Source organism: Populus nigra, chromosome 14 (assembly GCF_951802175.1).
Source record: "Populus nigra chromosome 14, ddPopNigr1.1, whole genome shotgun sequence".
Lineage (NCBI taxonomy): Eukaryota > Viridiplantae > Streptophyta > Magnoliopsida > Malpighiales > Salicaceae > Populus > Populus nigra.
Window position 1 is genome coordinate 11516652 of NC_084865.1, and position 7071 is coordinate 11523722.

Here is a 7071-nt window from a genome sequence, read left to right on the forward strand (position 1 = left end):
TTCTATGCAAGGACACAATTCAGTTTCTTACTCTCTAGTGAAGAAAGCTAGAGAGTCAGGTGAGATTTTACTAGAGGAAAGATTGTAAGGCGACTTTCAAAAGGTGCTAGTGATAGAAGAGAAGGAAAGAAACGTTGGTTCCTGCCTCTAGCAGGACTTAATAGCATTGGGTCTGGCTTGGCTGCCAGACCTAAAGCTATTTTAGGTCTAACTTGGTCGTTAAACCTAAAACACTTAATATATTCTCTATACTTTTTATATTTTTTATACATTTAAAAAACATTTATCATTAACTCGCTGCAAAGTAGGGGCAATATGTAAGTACTATTTTAAAACTCACCGGAACATAATTAAAAACACAATACTAAATAGCAACGATGTAGACACAAGTCAAGAGCAGTAGTGAAGCCAAGCTAGATAGGCGTTTATTTTGTCTTTGCGATTTTGTCTGATTTCCAAAGTGATAGAGGCCTAGTGAAGGAGCTTGAGCTGATTGTTTTACTACCATTATTCAGTTGGTTCTTCTATACAGCAAATGAAAAAAATAATCTTGGTCAAGGAGGGTGTTTAGACAAATAGCACAAGTTGGGAGGTAACTAGAATAGTGGCATAGAGGAGACAAGTCTAACTTTTTCTCTTCCCCCATAACTAGAAAAAGATGCTAGTGTAGTGATGAAGTAAGATGATATATTTAGAAAATATCCCAAATGGGCTGGGTGAAGTTCTTTGTGCACCAGACATGTAGCTTATCGAATCAGTAACTGATACACAGAAGTCATGGGTGATCACTAGTTTGATGCTTTGGGAAAAACCAATTTCTAAGGCTCGGGTACATATTCATCATGCCATGTTGATATAGTAATGCAGAGAACAATCCAAACTAAGGCAATCTTTTTAGATTTGCTCCCTTTATAATCTTGTTTCCCATTGTAATTTCTATTGAATTGTCTTATAAAACTAGACTGAACCAAATCAAAAACCAGTTCAAACCAACCAGTTTCGGTTTAGTCCAATTCAATTTTTTTAGAACAATACAAGATTTATAACCAAAGCTTAAAAAAAAAAATACATCAAACTAGCTCTACACTAATAAATAAAGATACATCTAATAGGATAGTTAATTGTTCTAAAAGTGAATCTGTTACAAGAGAGCAAAAATAGTAAGAACTAATCCCTTATCTTGAGACATCAAGGAATACACACGTGCATTAATAAGCTAATAACTTATCATTGATGTATTTTGACTTCTCTTTCCTATGCATATACAAATTTTTTGTTGTTTGGTTGTACAAGCTTTGATTATTTTTCAAACACTTTTTTTACACATAAATTTATCATGTAAGGCTAAAAATAGAAAAAGATAGAAGCTTTCAAGTGATGTTGATGAGAAGCTAGATCAAAGGTTGAAAAAATAAAGATCCACGGTCATCACCATAAAAAGTCCCAAGTGCAATAGAAGTAAGAGACCCATCTTTATTTGTTGGAGCTTCTCTACCATGGTTTCTTCTGGCTTTAGCTTAAACTAGAGAAAGGGATTTTGGAGCTTTCAAGTGATGTTGATGAGAAGCTAGATCAAAGGTAGAAAAAAAAGGTCCACGGTCATCACCATAAAAAGTCCCAAGCAGAAGCAAGAGACTCATCTTTATTTGTTGGAGCTTCTCAACAATGTTTTCTTTGGGCTTTAGCTTAAACTAGAGAAAGGGTTGTAAAGAAAGAATGATTTTCAAGAAAGTAATGAAAGTGAGAGAGAGAGAGAGAGAATGGGAGACACGACATTGCAGACTGAATTTTTAAGCGAGGGAGAGCACTGAAACAACAAAAGATTTTGTTTTTCACTATGAGAGAGGAAGGAAATTTTCTAATCTAGACGAGAGATAGAAAAGGGGGCAGCTACTTTTAGAGTTAGAAACAAATTTAACTTTTATATCTATTTTTTTAAGTAAATTCTATGTTGATTGAACCGTTCCTAGCTATTTGATTAATTGTAATTGATTTCTGGTTTCTTTGCTCACGCATGCCTTCCTCCATGTATCATAGCAGCAGGAGAGATCGCTTGAATGCCAAGTGTTTCTCATCTCAAACAAAATGGATGTGTTCCGTTAGATTCTGTCAACGAATTTAGACATGTTTTTTATTCCCTTTCCTATGCTTTGAATCCAAAGTCAAGAAATATGATTAACGTAATGGCTGGTAGGCTTTTAGCCTCGCCCATGTTTTCGTTGGATTGCTTTTTTATACTGTTATCGGCCATTGAAAAATAGATCATTTAGCGGTGATAGATTCATGTTGTTTGAATCTCTTTTTTATTATTATATTTAAATTTAATTATAATTTTTAATTTAAATTCAATTAGTAAATAAATTGAATTCACATTAATAACATAACATTCAATTCATTTAGTTTTATATATTACCTTCATCTTATTTATCCAAGAGTTTCTAAAAAAAATGGGTAGATATATATTTTGTGAAAGTTAATTTTAACATTAATTTTCTTTTATTTAAAATTGTAAATTAGAGAGATCGGTGTTTGATTTTTTTTAATATTTTTAAAAATTAAAATTTATTTATTATTCAATTCTTAATATTTTAAAAAAATTTAAACAGATTCAAATCACTGAATTAAATTAAATTCAAATCTCTAAACATGCTCCTGGAATTCAAGTAAATGATAATTGTCAATCCCGATAACAAGAACTCTCGCTGCAAGCAAATACGCATGAGAGTTCAACTGCCTTGTATCAATGGAAAAGTTCCAAGACCGGCAATGTCGCCATATTATGTCCCTATCGCACTTTCCCTTTTAGTCTAGTTGACCTCAAAGTTCTCCTTAAAAATAAAAAAAAGATGGAAGAGTCTGCCTTCGCTGTATCTATTTAAAGAAGCAAACAAGTTTTTTTTTTTTTTTAATGATAAAAAATATATTTTTTTAGTTTTTAAAAATGTGATTTCTGTTTAAAAGATGACGTATCTTAAAATACCATATCTCCAAGCTAAATACATATATATATCGCTTTGGAACTTCAATCTTGGTTTCAAAATTTTGAAAATAAAACAAGAAATTTGTTTGTTTATTGTTCTTGAAAATTCATGTTTGATAGTATTCGTCGGTTTTATTTATTTTTATTTTTTAAATGAAGAACACACAAATAGTTTTTATTTCGAATGGAACAAAAAAAATAAAATGAAAACGGTGTCTAGAGTGTGGGTAATGTGAGCAATTGTTACATGTATTTGTTGTTTTGGTTAGAGTTTGTTCCTATAATTTGTTTTTTGGGTTACATATATTTGCCTCCATAACCTAGTATTTTTTGTATATATTTAGTTTAATGCAAAATGCCATGATCACTAAATAATATTGATTTTCCAAAAACAAATGCTTTTGATAAAAAGTAAATGACGTGTGTGTATTTTTTGCCCTTTTGTCTTGCATCAATTTAGTTTAATTTACATGTAGATATGAACACTTGTATATTCCTGAATAATTTATAGTAAATTTGTCCTAACTAAGAAATATTTCTAAATCCAAACCCTTTCAACGAGTGACTAAAATCGAGTTTCACTAACAGATGCGATTAATCAAGGGATTCTGAAAGGGGGAGCTAATTGTAACTCTCCCTGTATATATAAGCAAGCTGTTTAACGGTGTGTTTCGCGTTCCTGAAAATTTTGAATTTTTTTACTTTAAATGATTTTTTTTTATATTTTCAAATCATTTTAATATGCTGATATCAAAAAAATAATTTTTTTAAAATAAAAAAACTTTTTTTTGATTCATTTCTAAGCAAAAAATACTTTGAACCGCCACCACTACTATAATCTCAAACAGACCCGAACCCCATGAAAAAGGAAAATCCATGTGATGAACTAGCTATTAGTATCATGAAGGGTTCGATTCATTTAGCGTTTTAGGCTACTATTAGAGGCATTTGTACAAGTTTGTAAGAATAGTTATAAAACCCGACTTGGTAGTTGACCTGATAAAATGACTAGGTCATGAGTTTAGTGGATCAACTAGAATCAACCCGAATAAAAAATCAAGGCACACAATAATATGGTTGTTTTGACATAAAATATTACATTGACATATATGCTAACATAATTAACAAGAAAATATCACATTAACATATATATATATATATATATATATATATATATTAGTATAATTAATTAATATTAATAGATTAAAAGATGCATTTATCTTAAAATAAACAAACATTTAGTATAATTTAAAGATAAAAATAATTAAATAATAAGTTATTTTAAAAATAAATAATTTAATATAATAGATATAAGGTGACAACTTCCAAACCAAATACTAAAAGCCTAATCTTTTCATGCAGAAATTATAAATGTGAGAAAATGTGATGAAGTAAGAATATTAACGCAGACACGAATTTCCAATCACAAAAGGTCAAGTCATTCGCCACCGCATTAAATCGCATCAAGATCTCTGCAGCTTGATAAAAATATGCACATGTTTCCTTGTGCCTTTTTGCAAATAACGTGTTGGCGTGAGCTATAATTGCAATTAATTAGGAGATTTGTTAGGCATTTCAAATATGTGAAAATCCCGTGAATAAGGGAGATAAAGATAGCCTAGGATTGTACTGATCCTTCTTTCCTTTTATGCTCTCTTCTGATGTAAATATAAAGAAACAGTATACAGAATAAAGAATACAATTTGATTGTGAATAATTATCATGGTATCAGAGCAAGCCTACGATCTGGCTTCCTGTACTACACCCTAAAACACAATTGTTCTTTACCACGTAATCTATGGCAGACTTTAAAGATCAGAATACCTATGGCAACACGTCCCATCCCTCAGGTTCTATCCTTGAATTAACAACACGGATGACTGAGGTGTTGAATAGAACACAGACCTCTACCATCACCTCTGAACCCTTCACTGCTCCTATTGGCATTAAGTTGGATGGCTCCAACTATACTCTCTGGTCTCAGGTTGTTGAGATGTATATCTCTGGCAAAGACAAGCTGGGGTATATTAATGGTGACTTCCCCCAGCCACCACCGACTGATCCCTCCTTTCGCAAATGGCGCACTGAGAACGCTATTGTTAAAGGTTGGTTAATTACTTCTATGGACCCCTCTCTGTTTGGCAATTTTATTCGCTTTCCTACAGCAAAGATAGTGTGGGACTCCATTGCAACTACCTTCTTTGATGGAAGTGATACATCACAAGTGTATGATCTTCGAAGACGTGTAACTTGTCTAAAGCAAGCCTTTGGCTCACTTGAAAAATATTACACTGACTTGCAGGGGTTATAGCGTGAAATTGATTTTCGCTGGCCAAATCCCATGGACTGCTCTGTTGATATTCAACATTATAATAAGATCATCCAGGAAGATCGGGCATGTGTGTTCCTGGATGGCCTTAATGACCGACTAGACAAAATACATGTAGATGTTTTACATATGAAACCTTTTCCCTCAGTAGAGCAAGCATATGCACATGTTAGGCGAGAGGCTATACGACAGCAGGTCATGACCAATCACAATACTGATGGGATACCAGGGGCTGTATTGGCCTCTAAAGGTCTCATGTTAATCAACTCTATTCTCAATAAAACAACCAAGACCCGAACCACCAATGATGCAAGAAAATGTTCCCACTGTGGCAACCAGAAACACATACGTGAAAACTGTTTCCAGTTACATGGATACCCAGATTGGTGGCATAACCTACAGGCCCGTAAACGTCGCAATGAAGCTGGTACCACTGGGAGTCCAGGCAAGGCTACGGTTGCTATTGCTACTGAGTCTCACCTTTCTTTCATACAACCAGTTCCAACATCCACTGAGGCCCCTCCCCATTTAAACTCAGGTAATTCTGGTCTTGCCCTACTTACCAGCCACAGTGATGTGGCTTGTAATACATGGCTTCTCGACTTAGGGGCCACCGATCATATGACATTTGATGCCTCAGATTTCTCTCATACATCCTCCCTACGCCGAACCAACATCGTCAATGCAAATGGTGGTATTTCACTAGTCATTGGAGCAGGCTTTGTGACTTTATCTTCATCCCTGCATTTAACCAACATTTTACTTGTTCCATCATTATCACATAAACTGATATCTGTAGGCCAACTTACTACAGACTTAAGGTGTGTTGTACTAATGTATTCAAACTTTTGTCTTATTCAGGATATTCTTACCAAGGAGATAATTGGGCGTGGTACTAAGAGGGGGGACTATATTATGTGGACGACCTCAATATCGGCCAGGCACATCACATGCACCATCTGCATACTGCTAAAGAGAGACAGATCTGGTTATGACATCGTCGCTTAGGACACCCATTGTTTTATTACTTGAAGCATGTTCTTCCGGATTTATTTATAAATACTCAGATTTCTGATTTAAAGTGTGACACTTGTATTTTGGCTAAAAGCCACCATGCTACTTACCCATTAAGCATGAATAAGAGTGACACTCCATTTGCTTTAATACACTCTGATGTGTTGGGACCCTCACCGGTGACGAATATGTCCGGCATTCGTTGGTTTGTTATTTTTGTAGATGATTGTACCCGTATGACATGGCTCTACTTGATGAAACATAAAGATGAGGTTCTTAATATCTTCGAAACATTCCATGCGATGGTTTGTACCCAGTATGAAGCCACCATCAAGGTTCTCTGCTCCGATAATGGTGGTGAATATGTAAATAAACACCTTAAGACTTATTTCAATCAACATGGTCTCATTCACGAAACTTCATGCTCACAAACACCCCAACAGAACGGTGTCGCGGAGAGAAAAAATAGACACATTCTTGAGACTGCACGTGCTCTGCTTCTTGGCGCTTATATGCCCCAACGCTTCTGGAATGATGCAGTATCTACTGTAGCTCATCTTCTCAATCGAATGCCTTCTAAGGTGTTATCCTTTCAGAATCCACTTCAATACCTTTCTACTTATATGACACTTCCAAATGCATTAATGCTCCCTCCTCAGGTCTTTGGATGTGTCGCATATGTATACCTTCACAAGAACTAACGCTCTAAACTTGATCCCTGTGCACGCCGATGTCTGTTTCTGGGCTA